This window comes from Siniperca chuatsi, linkage group LG22 (genome assembly GCF_020085105.1).
Source record: "Siniperca chuatsi isolate FFG_IHB_CAS linkage group LG22, ASM2008510v1, whole genome shotgun sequence".
Classification (NCBI taxonomy): Eukaryota; Metazoa; Chordata; class Actinopteri; order Centrarchiformes; family Sinipercidae; genus Siniperca; species Siniperca chuatsi.
The window spans coordinates 1,219,713-1,237,363 of NC_058063.1; the positions used below are offsets into that span (position 1 = coordinate 1,219,713).

The window sequence follows — 17,651 nt, forward strand, 5'->3', positions numbered from 1 at the left end:
GCTTTCTTGTGTTCAAAAAACACAACTTTATAACTTTATTCACTGATTTAGGTGAAACTGGATCATATTATATGGAGGTATTATTTTATGGTTTTCCCTCTGTTGTCCTCCGGCTGTGCAGCTTCAACTCTAGGTGATTTACATTGTTTCCTTTACTGTTGCTAAAGTAGCTAACTGCTAATTGCTGTTAACTGTATCTGCCGTTAGCAGGCAATGGAACTGGGCTCAGCAGCATCCCAGTGAACACAGCCGGACTGGGACCGAATACAGCCTCTGAGACCGGCAGAGAATACAGTATCAATGTAATTTACAGAGTTTCCTGATGGAAAGATAATTTTACTTATTTCTAAAGTAGCTAACCTCTAACTTCCGTTAGCTGTGTGGCTAGCTGAGTCAGCCCCAGGTTGCCAGGAGCCAAACTCGGCAAGAAAACCACCTCGGTACTCGTATTGGCGTCGTAAAACTGGTCTCAGACCAACTCCCTCTTGACTGCTATTGCTGCATTGCAGGGGAGTTGGCGTAATCCATGTTCAGCATTATTGGCTACTGTAAACGGCAATCAATATCAGCTACAAGTCCCTCCCTAACTGCCTGTTTTTACAGGAAACAAATATGCAGAAGCAAGTATCACTCCACTAGCCGCTTCATGGGAACTTTAATGATAGTTGGATGACAAATGTATCCTTTTTGAGTTGTTTCTGCAAAGATTTCAATATGTTTGGCAGAGCTAGTATCCTGCTTGTTTATGCTAGCAGTAGGCTACCCTGGCATGAACCTCATGTGCTCAGGTTCACTTCAAATTGAATTAATATTGCCTACCTGGAAACACTGTATTTCATTGTTTTAATGTTTTTACTGTTGTTTTATTGGACAATGTGGTTGCTATAGAAATGTCCTGTGGAATGTATTATTTATCTTTGTTAATGTATACGTACCTATAGTGTACCTGTAATATGAAAGGAAGCAAATAACCACATGGACAACCAACTGTACCAACCAATCAGATGTATTTTGTTTATATATTTTGTTTCGGTTTTACAAAGAAAGGATTCAATAAGACAAAGAAAGCTGGAAAAAAAGGAAATTAATTAAAGAACCTAAGCTTATTCAAGCCTCTAGTCTTTATTCTATGAACTATGTTAGCTATCTGTCTAGTTTGCCACTGATTCGTCAGGGTCACAGACTAACTACTGACAGAATACTACTGTTATGTAGAACGTCACAACTGATTGGCGAATGCTTTCACAAGGATCTTAGAGAGAAAGGGAATGTTCAATACATGTCTATAGTTGGCTAAAACGACACCAAGGTCGTGAAACATAATTTTCATCCTAGCCTTACAGAGTTTTAATAATAAAGTTGTGGATAAATCACCACTTTTTCAAAAAATATAACACTGAACACTTGAAAATAGTTCCACACTGTAAGTGAGTTCACATTACATCTTTAATCAGCATCATAAACTACTGATATTTGACAAAATTGGCCTCTGACAGAAAGGCTTGTAATAGGAGTCAAATGGTGTAACTGGTTACACCATTTGAAAATTTAGAATCAAATTTGACAGACATTATAAAGGACACCTCTGTAAGAACATGGCCTTGGTGTGACTTTTCTTAAACATAATTTTTTAAAAGTAATTTAATTTTTATAATTCTGATGAATTATCAATGTTTTCCTGGGGTTATACCATTTGACATTTAAAACTAAGCATACTTACCCATACTATAATAATGTCAAATTATATTTTAAAGAGAGTTATTAACCCTGGAATGCAGTAGTTAGGGTCATCAGGGGTCCTTCTCTGTGATATAATTTCTTGTTACATGGTCTTCTTGCACAATATTAACAAAATGGCTCCTTGAATGTAAGTTCTTTAGTTACACCACCTTGACACCTTGAAGCTGACTTGACTAACATGATTCCCCAAATTAATTATAATATTCAGAAAAATGGTGTCCCATTACTTTTATTTACTATTAAATGGTTCTAATGTAAGATTATGCCAAACAAGTTGATTTGGTGTTTTATTGAGAATTTCACCTTTTTAAAGCAAGTTTTTACGGTTACACCACATTGATATTTTTGCCATTATACTCCAAATATTCTCTCAAAATTGATTAAAACCAGAAATTTTAGACTAGGTCCTCGTAAAAATAATGTATGCAAGTAATTTGTAAGTTTATTTTCAAATTTTAAACCTTTTGAATTTAACGCTACAGTCTCCTCATCACTCCCCACAGATCTGATGTTTTCGTCGGCCGCTATTTTTCGTCTCTTTCTTTTCATCAAGCGGAAGCTTCAGTAGATGTTTTAGTCAGATGCATCATGTACGTCATGATTTATTCTCTAAGTCAGTTTCCATTGCACTGTGTCGCAATTTGGTTTTATTAATATACCACTTCAGCCAAGCGTAAAATACATTTTTGCGATATTTCAAGATTTTTTTAGAATTTTCTCTCCCTTGCTGCGACACAACCCTATGCTTTCTGCAAATTAATGCGATGGAATGAGATGCAAATACCCTTAAAATTACAATAATATCATTTATCATAATTATTGCTGGGACAATATATCATCTACTGGGAACAGTGCTTTTGCTGTTGGAGCATCGACGTTCCGAATTGAAACGTTTAAAAAGCACAAAGTCTCCAATAAACACGTCCTGTGTGCGTTGCCGGTAGAGCAGCCCCCCTTCCCACAGCGTTTCAGCACTAGGCAGCAGCAAACCGAAGAAGTGAGGTGTGAAAAATTATAATACAATTTAACACTGCTCAGAATATAGCCAAAGAAGAGCTACCTTTTACTAAATTTAAGTCCATTAAAAAAACCCATTTATCTGCACCATTATTCCTGTTTACAATCATTTATGTGTTAAAAAATGACCACTATGTATGGGAACTGACAAAAAAAGGTAACACTTAAAATATATTAGTGGGTGCACCTAAATTAAGTGCTTGTGCACCTAAACGCACAAGCACACAAGTGCCACCAATATAAAAAGTTAGTCTGGAGCCCTGGAGTGTCCAGCTTTCCTGGCAGACATTGAATTGAGCTGCATAGTAGGCCTCTACAGTAGAGCATGACCAACACTGGATGTTGTAGGGCTGACACTGATACATATTTGAAAGTTTTAAATATCCAATAACAATATATCAGCCTATATTTGATTTCTTTTTTAACATCAACATAATCCCTTAATTTGGCTATTAAAGAATTGTGGCCATTTTACAGTGTAAAAATAAACTCTAGTTTATAATAACACTAGCTCTCTAGTGGACAAACTCTGTAATGGATACACTTTTTCTAAATGACCTTAACATACGTTTGAGATTTGAAATGTGAACAAGATTGTGAACCTTTTTTTCCCACAATGCAAAAACTAAACAAAAACGAAATAAAAAGTAACTTCTGATAACAGAACCTATGACGAAATGCATTTCAATTTTTGCGAAATAAAAACGAAACAACGAAACTAATTAGTTTTTTGTAGCTAATGTTACTGGTTATTGGACAGAGAAAAGAAATATATTCATGGACTAAATTAATCTACAATCCCACTGAAAATTAGACGAGGCAACAGAATACCTGGACCAAACCATGAAAACATGTAGGCCAGCCTAGAGATATCATGTTACCATAAAACATTTCATTATTGTGGTAAAGTTAACATTACTTTCAGATAATTGTATTGTTACTGTCATGTTTATAGGCTCTCTGTGGGGATGAGTAAAGGATTAATGTTAATGTTGACTGTCTTCCTCTAGGTTTTGGGCTAAAGGTATATATGCTAAAGGTATATTGTAGCATTTTTTATGCTGTCCCATGTCCGACAGTGAACAGGTGAATCAATCCAGTTTCTGAATGAACAGCTACTCTTCAGGGGAGAGCACAGGTAGCAGCAATAATGGCCAGTGAGCAAAAAGCACAGAGAGTGGGGGGCTCTGTTCAAACAGCCAGAGTTTGGGAATGACAACTTGATTTATTCAGGCAAGTGATTAGTTCTTCAGTAAACAGGTAAAAAGCACCTTTTCTACTAACCTCACAAAAAATGAGAACACCTCATGTAACCATGGTAACTGCACATCAAAGATGGTGACAGATCTAAAATCTAAATTATATTATGAAAATGGTACTAAAACTTTACTTAAGAAAATGACACAAAAATATCTTTAGTTTTTGTCGACAGAAACTATATTAAAACAAACAATAATCAAAAGGCTAAAATTTGATAAAACTAATATACATTTGGGTCAGTAGACTTAACCTAGATCAAAATCAGGTGCCAGAATTAACACTGTTCTGTACTGCAATTTCTTGTTGCTTATCAGTCAACATATACAGTAGATCCATACTAATATGGCTCCAGTATACAGAAGTTGATATAAGGCTTTTAGGTTAATCCAGTACTGGACTTGTTAGACCAACTTCAGCACTGGAGCTGCTTATGACGTGGTGACCTGTACATGAGTAGCTGGACGACTAATGATGATAACTTACATCACATTACAAAAGAGAAAAAACACGTTCACTTCGACAACACAGACTATATCTGCAAATGCTTGATTTTATCTGTGAGTAAAAAGAGATAACATGATAGTCTCACGTAATAACGAGAGGAGTTGAAGTTCAATACACGTTTAGTAAAAGCAGTTAAGAAGTAACGTTACAGCGTAATTCGGTTAGTTTAGTGGTACTGTTAGCTAGCATTTTCCACAGACAAAACCTGACAGCTAAGGAGCAGTTTGCGGTGTGGACACCCAGCTCCAAGGTATGAATACACAGCCAAAGCTGTTGTCAAAGCCGTGTAGTGTTCATGGCAAAATTTGAGCACACAGAACAGTTACAAGCGGAGTGGAGAAGAACAAAGCTCCTTTAAAACACCCTAAACTGAACTTTTCCAACTTGGTCATTCCAATAGGCACAGCTGTAGAGTTGCACCAGGAAATAGCGGAGGCCTAGACGGTACGACAGCTCGTTCCACCCGAAATTCAGGCTATTTCTCACCCACAATGCACAGAAACCTGCGGCAAACTCCTCCGACGAACACTAAATATGGACTCAAGTGGCCTCGTTGTGGCCAAATCTCTTAACTTACCCGCAAAGCGCGATTCTCCCGTGGCTGAATGTCGATCTGTTTCCTTCAAGCCACAGCAGGAACTTACTCTACGTCACGTGCCGGGCTGTCATGGCGCGGATTGGCTAGTTGTCAAATTAGAGCTTGCAAGGAATGCAGGGAAAGGTAGTTTTCAAATGGGTTGCCATATTGCTTTTTATGGATTAGTTTTCGTTTCAAGTGACATTTTTGTCTTATTTGAAAACATACCATGTTTTGCAGGAGAAAGCATTGTTCTATGTATATTATATGAATAAAATCAATTTTATATATTATATTATTCACCTCTTCGTTTTATGGAATAAAATGCAATCCAACCAGAGGCTATCATGCAAACATAAATAGAGAATTGGACTTGATGGCAGCAAATTCCATGGCTTCTTGGGCTTTTCTCCCTGTGGCATCAAAGAGGACAGACTTACAACAGCAATACTGTATTTTTACATGCATGCACTGTATCTGGAAACAAAGATAATGGGGGCTTGGAAGTTTTTGCTTTAAAAGTAATTTGACAAAATAAAAAATTAACTCAAGGTCTACTTACTAGCTTTTTCTGGAGCTGTCACTGTCTTGATGTTATATATATTATCATATAGCAGTCTTGATGTTAAAAGCTAAAAGCTCTTTATTTCAATCTAAAATTCAATCTTCCTTGTCCAACCCCAAAAAACTCTATCTATCTTCTCTTCTCTATCATTTCCCCACCCAATTGCTGACACCACCTGTCCTATGTCCACCTCTTCATCTCCTGTACTAACTTCCTTTTCAGCCCTCTCTACCAATGAGGTAGTAACACTGGTTACCTCCCACCTCCCAACCACCTGCCCTCTTGACTCTGTCTATTGTTCCTGACCCCCTTCCTTTCTTCACCCACCTCATCAATACCTCTTTGACAACTGGTTGTTTTCCTAACACTCTAAAAGCAGCTAGAGTGAATCCTCTTTTAAAGAGAGATGTAAAGAAGATGTAAAGAATTACAGATGTGTCGTCTGTAATTTGTCTTTCTTTTCTTTCTAAAACACTTGAGCGTGCTGTCTTAACTTCTGAATATTTCCACCAGAACAACCTTCTTGACTCCTGACAGTCTAGTTTCAAGGCAGGCCACTCAACTGAGACTGCCCTCCTTGCTGTTGCAGACGAACTCCACACTGCTAGAGCAGCCTCCCTCTTCTCATCATTCTGCTGGAGCTTTCAACAGTGATCGACATGGTAAACCACCAGACCCTCCTCTCCACCCTTAAAGAACTGGGAGTCTCAGGCTCTGCACTCTCCCTGTTATCCTACCTCAAGGACCACACTAGGGTAACTTGAAGAGAATCTGTGTCGGAGTCCCTCAGGGTTCTGTTCTGGGTCCCCTCCTCTTTTCTCTTATGCTATGTATGCAGCTATGCAGATGATATTTATCCGATTCTGTCTACCATTGAGAACTTTGTGGTGTCCCTGGCTTGGACAGCAAGGAATCTGGGTGTGACACTGGATGACCAGCTGTTCTTTGCTGTTAACATCCCTGTGACAACCCACTCCTGCAGATTCATTTTCCACAAAATCAAGAGAATATGTCTGTTCCTCACCCAGGAGGCGGTGCAGGTTCCGGTCCAGGCTTGTGTATCTCGCACCTAGAGCAAATTCATCCTGGCTGGTGTGCCTGCATGTGCCATACGACCTCTGTAGCTCATCTAGAATGCAGCAGCCCGGCTGGTCTTCAACACTGACATTGGGACTTTCCTACCATGCGTCAGTTAAGTCAGTTGACCAGGTAATTTGCCATCACCACGTCTGGCCCCATGAAAGAGAGACAACTAACACAAGCTAGCCCCCCTCCTTTCTATAATGAATACATCACCAAATGTGTGAGAGCTGCTGATGACTCAGCAGGTATTTAAATAACATGAGCAAAAATTAACATGTAGAGGGAATATGCACTAATATTAGCACGCAAAGCTAACGAGTTTCCACTTTGTGTGGAATACAAACTTGTGCACAACAGCACAATATGTCCTCCCAAATATTGAATGTTGTAAAGGAACTGACAGCTTAAATCACTAATGGTTGATAGCTAATGCAGTGTGGACTTGTTCAAAAGGGAAAGAAAAACATGGTCCCAACGTTTGTAGCAGTGGCAGCTGGTGAATCAAAGAATTGGGGAGGACAGGAAGAAAAGTGTTATTTTACCCTAACTGGCTACTTATCTCTACTTTGTTATGTTCAATTAAAAAGTAAGCAGTTAAACAATGGCTTACAAGATTTCTTAAAAACAACATAATTTTATTCAATCCTGTTATTTTCTAGATTAACCATAAAGGCCTAATGCAGAAGATAGAGTATTTTAGATAGAGTGTGAGACGTAACAAGAATCTGGCCGGATTTCCAAACTTTTAGATATTATTTAGACAAACAAAGCTTACTTCCAATTCCAACAATTATAATATAAGTAGGCCAACATGTTCACCAGTGCATGTTTAAAGTAGTGTGTGGTTTCTATTAAGATAAATTAAATATAGGCTAGATATAAGTAAACAGCTGCCAATTATCCTTAACAAAGTAGTTTAAACACACCAGCACAATTTCTAGGATACAAAGGAAATATAAAAGTAACATTAATTGTCACAAAATACCTATACTAAAACAGTAGGTGAAATTTTCTTAAATTGCCACTAAGTGTCAGGTTAAGACAATCATGAGGAAGTATGAGAAAAAAAAGAAGCCGTTTTTCCACTTTTGTTGTCTGAATCAAAAAATGAAAAACGACAATGCCAAATTCAAATAATGATTTTCTTTTGCAAATTCCTTTTTTAATTTTTCTGTTTTGAAAAAATACATTAAGAAAAGCAAGACACGTGACCCAGAAGTGAAAGTAAATATACCATTCCAGGTGTCTGCTATGATGCAAACCTATCGAAAGCCACAGGGCTCACAATTAATCTCAGTTTCCCAGGCACTTGAAATGCCACCAGGCATTTAATAAGCACCACCAATCAGTAAAAAAAGAAGGGTAGACCAGACTAATCAAGCACCGATCTCCTTTGCGGTTTGTTTTTTGTTTGTTGTTACTGTAACATTCCTGAGGGTGGCAGCAGAGGCCCATTTAAACTCTGCTAGAATGCAGGCGTCCTCGCCTACAGTACCGTCTTTCAGAGGATGTAGTAGGCTCAGTTTTAAAGCTAGAGCGAAGATACTGGTATCATATGAAACTCGATGACCTAAGGCATCCATTGGTGTAATGCTATCGAAAATTGGTTCTATGGGTACCAATGAGTCTCCCCCTTTATAGACACATTCACTCTATGCTAATCTCATGCAGTTTTGGGCAAAAACCATGCAGTTTTTTGCATGCAGTAATCCATTTCTTCACCATAAGATGGCATCCGAGGTAACGCAAACATTAAGGGTTGGAATTAGAGCGCATGTTTAACAAACTCTGAACCTAACCCTGAACTCGGAGTTGATGAACTCTGAGGTCTGAGTCACTTCAATTAACTCTGAGTTTGTTCACTCTGAGTAAAGCTTGTGCATGGTGAATGAAAAAAGCAATCATCAATTGAGCTCCGATACTACAATTCACCATGGCAACAGGTAAATAGAAGGCAGAGGGTCCATTTTAATCCTGTGGACTGTGCACATTTAGGCCTACCTTTAAAAAAAGGGCCTGAGTCAGAGTGGGGACAAGTGTCAATAAGTTAACACAATAAGGTTTTGTTCATTAATTCATTATTTACCAGACTTACATTTCCTTAATGGATGATGAAGTGGTGGAATTATAATCAGTCAATGAAATGCTGTTAAAACACATTCAGACTATACAAAGCCTTAAAAAGGTTTTCTTCAACAAACCCAGAGTTTCTCTCCCTCTGACAGAGCCAGACACGCTGTCTCATTTCCTCATTCATCTGTATCAAAGCGCTATTGAAGTGCATTAATTAGCAGAGGTTTACTGTCCTGGTTGGATATTAGTTTTGTTACTCAGGACTGTCTAAAGTTACTGCTTTTATGAGCAAATGTCAGTCATTTCATTTGAACAGCAGTTTTTGTCCTCACATTCAAATATTACACAGCATCATGTCACTCAGAATAAAACCTGCATGTCCTTCTGTTTTTACACTGTGACTCTGTGCACACAAGACAGATGTTTGTTAGAGCAGTTCCTAAATAGGCTGTGTATAGTCTGAATAGTTTTAATCGTTAGTTTTACTAAATACATTTGTCTGGTAATCCTAAACTCAATATTTTCAAAGGACACTTGAACTTTTAACTTTTATTTCATTTTCCATTGTGAGCATTTTAATTTGACTGACCACAAGCCCTGTTTAGTATGCCTGTAAGCATCTTTGGATACTATTTGGACACCAAAAACAAATTAACGAATGCACATTGTTTTTCATAAAAGGTGGATATGTTGAGTTTTAGTGTGCTTCTCCATGCAACTCCTATAGGCTTCAATAGAACTGGCACCAAAGCCTGTCACCAAGCAGAGTGTTAGAACGTTATGATGATGTAAGAACCCTTTATACAGCACCAATTCACAACAGAAGTTATCTTATTGCACTTTTCCTATAGAGCAGGTCTAGATCGCACTATTAATAATGTTATTTACAGAAACCCAACAAATGCCACCATAAGCAAGCACTGACACTGACAGTGGCAAGGAAAAACTCCCTTTAAGAGGCAGAAACCTTGGGCAGAACGAGACCCTGCCGGTTGGGTTGAGAGAGAGAGAGAGAGAGAGAGAGAGAGAGAGATGTTACCTAACATTGGACAGCTTAGCCAGCGGACATTTATAGTTTAAACACCTTTAATTTTACCACTACATCCCCTCTGTAATGACTAACCCAGAATAGTGTTTCCCAAACCTCTATTAGAGCACCACCCTCTGTCCAGCATATTCTCCATCCAACTCTGCTTCTCCACAACTGGCTCAGATGGGATTTTATGAGCCATGCAGTTACATTCAACAAAGTGAGGAACACAAAATCTCATAATGTGTTATTATTCATCTAACTGCAAGACTGAGTAGAGCCTATACAAAATTAGGATTATTTTATGTTTTGGAAATTATCCTCTATTGTTACCATAAATCAGGTTAGGTGGTATAGAACTGCAGGAAATTTGTTTTAAATTACTTTTTTTTCTGGCGCAGGACCACCAGACCCTCCTGCCAATTATGTAGCTTTTCAAGTTTTCTCCCCCACTTTAAAACCTAACCAGAAGCCCATGGGTACAGATAAATGGGTTTCACAACCCAAGTGCGAACCAGTGTGTTGGACAGATTGTCTCTGTATGAATGTACTTAAAAAAGAGTGTTAAGTTTTCTGTGCATGTTTTGTTTTCTCAGGCACAATGAACAATATAAAGGGCAGGTGGTCCACAACAGGGGAAGACGAGAAGCAGAAATACTTTGAAGAGCACTGAGTGCACAAATGTAAGGATGGTTGACCGCAATTGGAGTTTTTATATTTAGATTCTTTCATCATTTCAAATGAATTCATCTCAAATAAATATTCCAGCTGATGTTTTAACATAGGATATACTAAATTATGTCATCTGATAATTTGCATACTCAAAGCATGTAATCCAAATGTATGTAATGAGCAATTATTAAACATGAGAAGGCAAGCATAACAGGTGCTTATTCGTAACTGTTACGGACAGAGAGGCAGGAGACACCAATATGGAGACAGATGGAATTTTATTTGGATTATTACCAGATAATACAGGTGAGCAGGTATGGCGATGGGGAAGTCCATAGGAGGGAAGACTCGCTGGTGTGGAGATCACTGGAGAGTGAGATCACTGGAGAGAGAGGTCGCTGGAGAGGTATGTAGGGGGAATAAAGAATGTCATGTGGAGTCCTTCGATGTAAATGTAGGTTTTGTCTATTTTGTGTATAATCCATTATTAACTATTTTTGTGGTCATCTCTTAAATATTGTGAAGGTGTCCAATGAGGCTTTGGTTGTAGAAACGGCCATTTTGTCATCTGACCGCCAAAAGTCCAGCATAGAGGTGTGTGAACTGAACAGCAAAGAAGCCACTGATTTCTTGACTCAACACACACAGTGAACAACTTTGCAATGCATTTCAAAGGTGATGTTGGTTATATGAAAAGCCACACGAAGGGACTCAGGTCCGTAATAGTGCAAAGATACATAATACAGTTTTATGAAATGAATGGTTGTTGTCTGTTATTATATTTGCTGACAAGCTCCTCAACAGCAACAAGCAGTATCAAATATCAAGTCGATGTTCTGTTTAAAAAAAATCGCAGGATCTATTCAACCAAAAATATAGTACAAATATGTTCTAAAGAAATGGCTTAGACTTCTATCTTGATAACCTAATATGCCTCCATGAATCAGTGGCATTATTATCGAATTAATAAATTATTTATCTAATGAGCCCATCAACCATAAGAATATGACACCTTAACAAAATGACATTTGTAGCCTGTACACTGGCTATCAACAATGGAAGGGAAAGTCAGAATTGTCAAACTGTGTAAAATTGTGCAACGCGTGCATGTGTGTGTGTGCCCATGTCTTTCATAGGATGCCGGAGGCAATGTTTGAGCAGGAAACTTACTTTTCCACTTTAAACACAAATGTATACTGATTACATTTTACAATTCACCCCCAGTGATTGTTTATAGATGCCATTAAGTATGTACAAAGTCTGATATAATTTGGCCACTTACAAATAACAAAAAAGGGTCGTGGAAGATATTGTGAGAATCAGTTCTATGGGTGAATTTGGACTATTAACTTTTACACCGTGACACAATTCATTTACAGCTTGGAAGACATTTGAAGTCATTTTCAGTCCCTCCACAAAGCACTTGCACATTTGAAATATTAAAAGAAGAAATAGCTGATTTATGTTATAATCACAAGCATTCTAGTTTAAGTCAGTAGGGGACACAAAGCATTCTAAAGTCTGTTTCTAAACAATAACTCTATGAGGGTTTATTATTGTGTTCTTGGAATGATCTTGGTCTTGGTAATGGTAGTGGTAACATTAATATTAATAAATTAATAATAATAGTAATGACAGCTATAGGAATAATGAGAGTATTAGTAACAGAGCCAATAACAACAACTGTAGTAGCAGTTGTCGAGCAGGAACACGGGGGCAGCAGGTGGCCCACAACCACAGATCCAGACTCTGCAGCTCCAGAGGCAGAAATACCTGCTGAAAGTGACAGAAGGAGAGAGGAGAGAAACGAGAAAGCACAGAAGAAAGAGAAGATGTCAAGTTAATAACATGCAGTAATATGATAAAAATGCATACAGATGGAGAGGAGGAGAGAGGAAAGAGGTGCATCATGGGAAGTCTCCCAGCAGTCTAGGCCTACAGCAGCATAACTAAGGGACGGTTCAGGGCTCACCCAAGCCAGCCCTAACTATAAGCTTTATCAAAGAGGAAAGTCTTAAGCCTACTCTTAAATGTGGAGATGGTGTCTGCCTCCCGAACCCAAACTGGGATCTGATTCCACAGGCGAGGAGCTTGATAACTGAAGGCTCTGGCTCCCAATCTACTTTTGGAGACTCTAGGAACCACAAGTAACCCTGCATTCTGGGAGAGCAGTGTTCTAGTCTGGTAATACGGTATTATGAGCTCTTTAAGATATGATGGTGCCTGACCATCAAGAGCTTTGTAGGTGAGGAGAAGGATTTTAAATTCTATTCTGGATTTTACAGGGAGCCAGTGCAGAGAAGCTAATATTGGACAAATATGATCTCTTTTCCTAGTTCTTGTCAGTACACGTGCTGCAGCATTCTGGATCAACTGGAGAGTCCAAACTAGGTAATCATTGGCACAAAACACACCCCATAATGTCTCACGTCTTTCTTCTCCCTATACCGCCACTGGAGTGTGTGACTCCAGTGTATATAATAGACAACAAACACTCCTATTATGTCACGCAAGTGATGAGAATCCATACAAATTTGAACAATTTATTCAACATATATAGCACATACATACTTTCAATGGCATTAATTCAATTCAATTTTATTTATATAGCACCAATTCATAACAGAAATTATCTCATTGCACTTTTCCTATAGAGCAGGTCTAGACTGAACTCTTTATAAACATCATATTATGATTTAACATTCATCACGCCCAGGTCCAGGTTTATTTATTCATTTATTTTTCTTCTAACTTTACACTGGTATGTGCTTGTATAATGTTATAGAATGGTCACTATCCGCTTGGCTTTTATTTTGATATATTTACTTTCACTTCCGGGTCATGTATCTTGTATTTCTTATTTCTTCAAAACGAAAAAATTAAAAAAGGAATTTTCAAAAAACCAAAAACAAATGTAACATCCAGATCCTCTCCAGATATGTCCACAACATTCAAGAACCTTCTTGCAGCATCCAGCACCATATTAATCCTTTCTGACTTCCTCTTTATTTCAGTGGCACAATTTATAACCATGGCAATAAATGCCAGAAATCGTTTCTTGTCTGTACTGATGTTCTGCTCATCTCCATTTCCCTTCTTCTCCTTTTCCTTTTGTACTGACACAATTTCACCGTTTCTCTCCATACTCTTAGCAGCTTCAGCATATGAGAATCCCTTTTCTGCTCTGATCTTATTCATTTTTATCTCCCTAATTCTTTTTGGACACTGTCCTGATCCCATATAGTAGTTTCCCTCGCAGTGCAGGCACTTTGCTTGCTCTTTCTCCACTTTACACTTCTCCACATTACAATTGTCCTTCCCACATCTCCCGCATCTTCTGCCCCCTCTACATACTGCAGCAACATGTCCATATTCCTGACAGCAGAAACATCTGAGAGGCGCTCTCTCATACGGCCTCACCCTGTAGCACACATAATCTAGGTACACTCTCTCTGGTAATTCCCCCTCAAAAGTCAAACACACTGAATTACTGTCCTCGTTCTCCCCATTTCTGAATTTTGTCATCCTTCTTGCCTCACACACATCTTCAACCTCCCGAAATGACTTGGCCTCCACTGTCAGTGGCATGCCTCTTACTACTCCCTTCTTCTTTATTTCTGCTCCGAGTGGGAAGCAGTCCACACTGCTATAATCTCTAAATGCATGAATCTTCAGGGCTTTATCTCTGACGCTTTGACACCATTCAATGATAACCATCCCACTTCTTGTTATCCTGACACTTATAAGTGCAGGTGCATTTATACGGAGACTTGATTACACACAGGTGGATTCTATTTATCATCATTAGTCATTTAGGTCAACATTGGATCATTCAGAGATCCTCACTGAACTTCTGGAGAGAGTTTGCTGCACTGAAAGTAAAGGAATAATTTTGCACGCCGAATTTTTCAGTTTTTGATTTGTTAAAAAAGTTTGAAATATCCAATAAATTTCGTTCCACTTCATGATTGTGTCTCACTTGTTGTTAATTCTTCACAAAAAATTACAGTTTTGTATCTTTATGTTTGAAGCCTGAAAAGTGGCAAAAGGTCGCAAAGTTCAAGGGGGCCGAATACTTTCGCAAGGCACTGTAGAAAGCCCTGTAATGCATTCTGGTAGCGTAGAATTGCGCTTCGAGAGACGTCACGTTGGCCTCCCCTCATTTGCATAAAGTTGTACAAGTAGTTTTGATGCCTAAAGACAGTCATTGACAAACGACCTATTCTGTCATTTAGGCATGAGGACTTGTTGCTTTACTGCCAGTTCGTCACGTACAATACAGTGGTAGAGAATTGAAGATGAAATTTGGAAATTATGATTGGACCAACGCAATGTCAATATTGCAGTCTGGTTGTTGATTGGTTAGGGAGGACGTCCTCCACTGGAGCATCATTTTACATGTTTTGACCATTAACATAATAAAAATTAAGTCCATTAAATTAATATGAGATCCCACCCTAAGGAGGAGAGCAGGACCCCACCCTTCTCTGCCCCCCACCACCACTTCAAACAGACTGCTCTTTCCCCTCTTGCCTGCCCTGCAGGTGTCGCTGTTAATGCATTTTAATCAGAGTTTCAATAATGGATTTTTTTTAAGAACAGAGAAAAAATATTTTATAAATCATACTGACATTTGGTAATGGTTTATTTTAACCAATTACTCTTTTTTTATATTTTGATCTCCCTCTTGCTTCTCAAAAACAGAGTTGGAGCAACCTCTTCTGCCTGTATGGACCAGCCTCCTCTGGTTTATAGCGTATAGAGTCAGTAGCACGTTAAAAGCGCTTCTCCTGGTAACACTGACCTGCAGATATTAGTCAAACACTGCCACCGGAAAAACCCACCCAGAGGTTTGAAGATTAGACACTGTTTCCACAAATACATCCAAAAAAAGTTTTATCTTCTTTTGAAGAAATTTAAAACTATGCACAAAATCTGTAGTATCATTAGAATGTACATTTCCTTACAAGAAAAGTAAAGGGAATTCAAATTTCCATTTGACTTTAAGGGGCATTCTAGGTCCAACAATAGTGTTTTTGGGGAAAATGTTCGTAGGACTCTTCGTAGCAGAAGAAACGTTATTTCTAGGAAATAAGATAGTATAGAAGCATCAGCAGGAGTAGAGGAGATATGATGCCTTTACACTCCTAACTGCAGTTCTCACTTGTAACAGAGGACAATAGAGCACATATGGTATATGAATAGTGGTCCAGTCTTTTTACAGTTTTGTAAGTGACTCCAAGTAAACTATGTGGCTATATATCTGCCAATTCTAAGCAAAGTGCGAACTACAGGGGAGCCAGGGGGAGCTTGGCTCACCTTAAAGGTGGGGTATGCAATTCTGGAGAAATCCAATACCATGACAAATACCATGATATAGAGTGAACAACGACACAGCAAGTAATATAACTAATGTTAGCTAGGTTGTAGGTTAGTTTAGCTAGGTTGTGGGTTAGCAAACTGTCCCTGCAGTTGTTGTAAAAAAAGCAAAGCTGTAAAAAAAGCCCATGTTCAGTGTGTGTTCTTTTATTATAAGGGCTGTACAGCTATTATGTTGGTCATTGAATTGAATTGAGAGGGCGTGGCCTGTTTGGCGATCGCGCAAGAGTGGATCAGTTTCAAGGCGCAAACGGCAGAGTGAAAGCATAGGTCCTGCAGTCTTCTCTGTTAAGCAGCAAAATAATTCAAATTAAGATCTCTTTCTGTAGTGATTTCACTTGTGAACTGCAGGGAGAATATTTGTGATCTTGGCAGCGGATGATGCTTAATTGTCTCAGACTTCTTGTTGAAGTTTCCTTCATGACGATTTTGGAATGTACGTCAATGAAGGCCGTGAGTTTCGTTTTGAGTATTCATTATATTATTATTATGCCATTTATTCACTGTTTAACTTGATATACCGCTGCTAGATTATAATTTTGTAAAATGAGTGTGTTTCCTCGATTATGTGAAGTATAGCGGGTTTATGATGGTGAGGATGATCGCCCATTATACAGCTACAATGACACAGCAATTTCTGTTGTGCTGTTAACATCATCGCACATTTATGGAGTTTTCTGTTACTGATTAAGTTTATTTGCTTATTATAGAACCACATTTTGAGTCATACACAGCAACGGGATAAATCAATTACACGCATCATAGACTTTGCAATCTTCAACGCTGACGATTCATCATGCATCAGGGGACCTGAGACTGCAGCTTAACGACCAGCTTCACATCGCTACGTCTTAAAGAACTGTGGTGACCAACACAGACTGTTGCACTCATTGTTTACACTACATATTTGTGAGACTAGCCTCCATCTGTATCCTTGAAATCCAAATCTGTTAAAATAATTCAGTTTGGTTGTTTATTATTTTGCGTAGGCCTACGCTCTTTATATGTATATTTTATTTGCTATTTTGTGATCTACTTTGATGGTAAATATATACACAGTGTATTTGATTACTGATATTCAATATCTTAAAGAGTAAATAAAACGATTTAATACAACTGCCTCCTCTTCATTTCTCTCGTGGCCATTGGACATCAGATGTGGTAATTGACTCTCTGAGACGGTTGACACCATAGTAGTAATTGGTGCAATACAGTTCCTTTGAAACATTTAATAGTCCTTCGAGCCAGATGTTATAACTGTCTCAGCAATGATATCCAGACCCAGAGAGGAAATAGTCCTGAAGATATAATGGTTATCAAGTAATTCTGCATGGCCTGACCACCTCTTCCTCTACTATGATGTTAGTTATCCTCAGATACATTACATTACACACCTTACATTTGCAGATGAGCAGGTTAATGCTATAACAAATGCTGATGTTCTCTCTTGTGTTCGTGAAATGAGAGAGGAGAGCAAACAGCTGCGGCAAGATATGCAACGCATTTCAGATATAATCGCTATATCTCCTGTCTTGGCTCAGCTACAGGTTTCATCACCTTCGCAGTGTTTTCTTAGTGCAGAGGAAGGAGTTTCTTATACACCTGTAGCTACTAGCGTGTTGGTCTCACATCAGAAAGATCAGAATCCTAGTCAATCTGAACATGTTCCGTTGGTGCCCCCTAGGGATGAATCCCTGCACGCATGTCACAATAGCCATCAAGATTTTATCGAAGATCTTACTAATCGTTTA

The 17,651-nt window shown here is 38.5% G+C and overlaps 1 protein-coding gene across 5 annotated transcripts in view; it reads right to left on the reverse strand.

Annotated features, from left to right (window-relative positions):
* Positions 1-5,229, reverse strand: part of mtm1 (myotubularin 1) — a 60,405-nt gene extending 55,176 nt beyond the window's left edge. For all 5 annotated transcript variants that reach the window (XM_044183537.1, XM_044183535.1, XM_044183534.1 and 2 more), the window contains exon 1: positions 5,099-5,229. The gene's annotated coding sequence lies outside the window, so the exon portion shown is untranslated. The remainder of the gene's footprint in view (positions 1-5,098) is intronic.
* Between the last annotated feature and the right edge of the window lie 12,422 nt (positions 5,230-17,651).